The sequence below is a fragment of the Salpingoeca rosetta genome, assembly GCF_000188695.1.
Source record: "Salpingoeca rosetta unplaced genomic scaffold supercont1.5, whole genome shotgun sequence".
In the NCBI taxonomy this organism is placed as follows: Eukaryota; class Choanoflagellata; order Craspedida; family Salpingoecidae; genus Salpingoeca; species Salpingoeca rosetta.
Window position 1 is genome coordinate 2,233,049 of NW_004754929.1, and position 3,341 is coordinate 2,236,389.

Genomic DNA, 3,341 nt, shown 5'->3' on the forward strand with positions numbered 1-3,341 from the left:
CAAGGCACATGGAAGTGTGTTTATCGGCTGTGATCTCTGATAGAGGGTGGCGCTGTCTGTTGTTTCTTTTGAATAGCGGCAGGTGGCGACTGTCCTTGATGATACCAAGCTTGCGCATGCAGGAGGCAATTCCGCCGCTGTGATCGCGGTGTGGATTGTTCTTCTTGAGAGGGTGCCTTGAGCAACACTCGATCATGAGTGGAGGCAAACTGTGCTGTGAGCACGATGACGATGTTGGGCACGCACACATGCGTGGATGAAGTCTATTTGATGCGAAACAGTGTTGTGTGTTGTTTCGAAAGAGAGCCATGCGCGCTGCATGCTGCCGATGGGCACGTGCTGCCATTGTATTTGTGTGTGTGTTGTGTTGTGTGTTGTGTGAGCAACGTTGCGTTGTTTGCACGCACACATATGCACATGCATGCACATGCAAAACAATGGTGGCGTGTGTTTTGTTGGCAGAGCAGGTTGTTGTCACTGGCACTCACTGGAAAACAGCACACATATTGTTAATCTGCATTGAATGACACTGCTTCATCCACACACCTTTGTGTGTGTGTGTCTGGGGTTGTTGTTGTGTGCACAGCCACAAGAACAAAACCAAAAAGAAAAACAGAACGACCCGAGTGGCACGTGCAGCGATGTGCGTGTTGCTTGTGGAAGCTTTGTTTGTTGGGGTGCAGGAGGAGTGAGTGAGCGATTGAGGGGAAGAAGAAGGGAAGACGCACAGCATTCATTGCATTGTTGTGTTTCTCTCCCTCTTCCCCTTTGCTTGTCTCGCTCTTGTCTCTTCTGAATCCTCGACAGCCATAGCCGGGCGACAGCTGTGGTGTGTCGTGCGTGCATTGTGTGCAATGTGGTGTGTTGTGTGTATTGTGTGTGTGCAATGTGTTTGGGCTTTACAACCTACACGCATTCACACGCATCTACACACACTCACACGCACACTTATACACACCACGAACAGCCACTCGCCTTCTATGGAGAGATAACTGGTCGATCCTGCCAGTAGTCATATGCTTGTCTCAAAGATTAAGCCATGCATGTCTAAGTATGAATAGTATTCTTGATACTGTGAAACTGCGAATGGCTCATTAAATCAGTTATAGTTTATTTGATAGTTTGCAACTCGTTTTTCGGAGCGGTGTTGTGCTAGACGGATAGCCGTGGTAATTCTAGAGCTAATACGTGCGACAAGGCCCGAGAGAGGGGTGTGTGTATGCGCATTTTTTCTTCTCGAGGGCTGCATTTGTTAGGTATAAAGCCAGCAGGAACATGACTGGTGAATCAGAATAACTTTGCTGACCGTTACACTTTTGTGTGTGATGGTGTCTCATTCGAATTTCTGCCCTATCAACTTTCGATGGTAAGGTATTGGCTTACCATGGTGACAACGGGTGACGGGGAACATTTGGTTCGATTCCGGAGAGGGAGCCTGAGAGACGGCTACCACTTCCAAGGAAGGCAGCAGGCGCGCAAATTACCCAATCCTGACACAGGGAGGTAGTGACAATAAATACCAATGCACGGTGTTTTTTATGCACTGTGCAATTGGAATGAGAACAATGTAAAGACCTTATCAAGGAACAATTGGAGGGCAAGTCTGGTGCCAGCAGCCGCGGTAATTCCAGCTCCAAAAGCGTATACTAAAGTTGTTGCAGTTAAAAAGCTCGTAGTTGGATTTCATGCGGGGTTCACGGTGTGTGGGTGGGGGTGAGACACTGTTTCACGCGCGCCTTCTTCTGCCCCGCACTGTTTGGACTCTGCAGTTTTAATATTCCCTGGTGGCGCCTTTGGCGCGTGCCCTTGATTGGGTGTGTGTCAAGTCACGTAGTGGTGGGGCGCTGTTGGGGGCTTTACTTTGAAAAAATTAGAGTGTCAAAGCAGGCAGTCATTTGATTTGCTTGAATAGATTAGCATGGAACAACGGAAGAGGACTTTTGGGCCTGTACTGTTGGCGTGTGGTGCGGGGTGTGTGGAAGAAGAAACCGCAAGGTTTTCTTATTCCTCCCTCACCACATCGGGTCTGAAGTAATGATTAATAGGGACGGTTGGGGGCACTGGTATTTCGTTGTCAGAGGTGAAATTCTTGGATTTACGAAAGACCGCCGACTGCGAAAGCATTTGCCAAGGACGCTTTCATTGATCAAGAACGAAAGTTAGGGGATCGAAGACGATTAGATACCGTCGTAGTCTTAACCATAAACGATGCCGGCCAGGGCTCGGTGGGCAGCACAAATGTTTCAACGCATGGTGGCGCCATCGGGACCTTTAGGGAAACCAAAGCGTTTGGGTTCCGGGGGGAGTATGATCGCAAGATTGAAACTTAAAGGAATTGACGGAAGGGCACCACCAGGAGTGGAGCCTGCGGCTTAATTTGACTCAACACGGGGAAACTCACCAGGTCCAGACATGGGAAGGATTGACAGATTGACAGCTCTTTCTTGATTCCAAGGGAGGTGGTGCATGGCCGTCCAGCTTTTGTTGTGAAATCTCTGTTTGATTACGGTAAACGGCGAGACCTTGACTTGCTGATTGGTGTGCGCCTGCGTTAGCAGGCGTTGGAGATTACGCGCAAGCGTGTCTTTTGATACACCACTCAGAGGGACACTCGGCGTTGCTATTGAGCGTAAGCCGAAGGAAGTTTGAGGCGATAACAGGTCTGTGATGCCCTTAGATGTTCTGGGCTGCACGCGCGCTACACTGACGGGGGCAGCGAGTATGCTTTGGGTGTTTGTGGTGGGGAAAGTCTTGTGCTTTTCTGCATTCACAAACATCTATTCCTGCGCTGGAAGGCGTGGGGACTCTTGTGAAAACCCGTCGTGCTGGGGATAGATGCTTGCAATTATTCATCTTGAACGAGGAATTCCTAGTAAGCGCAATTCAACAGATTGCGTTGATTACGTCCCTGCCCTTTGTACACACCGCCCGTCGCTACTACCGATTGAATGGTTTAGTGAGGCCTCGGGATTGGCGCGTGGGCGCTGGCAACAGCTGCCCATGTGTTTCTTTGCTGAGAACCTGGTCAAACTTGATCATTTAGAGGAAGTAAAAGTCGTAACAAGGTTTCCGTAGGTGAACCTGCGGAAGGATCATTCCAACAAGGAAAACGTTGAAAAGCGTGGTTGGTGAGGGATGGTGAGGGATGGTGAGGGATGGTGAGGGAAGGTGGAGACACTGGACTGAGCCAACCGAGCCAACCGAGCCAACCAAGCCAACCAAATCGCTCTCACACGCTTTTGTGTGCGGGAGTGAGCATTGTGTGAATGAAGACAACAACAAAGCAAAAGCATGTGCATGCGTGCATATGAGCATTGTGAGTGTCGCCGTGGAGCACATGT

At 49.6% G+C, this 3,341-nt stretch overlaps 1 non-coding gene across 1 annotated transcript; it reads left to right on the top strand.

The window, feature by feature from the left end:
• Positions 1–990: 990 nt before the first annotated feature.
• On the top strand, positions 991–3,098 carry PTSG_20006. The gene has a single exon (XR_001137141.1). It is a non-coding gene; the product is annotated as an 18S ribosomal RNA (ribosomal RNA).
• Positions 3,099–3,341: the final 243 nt, after the last annotated feature.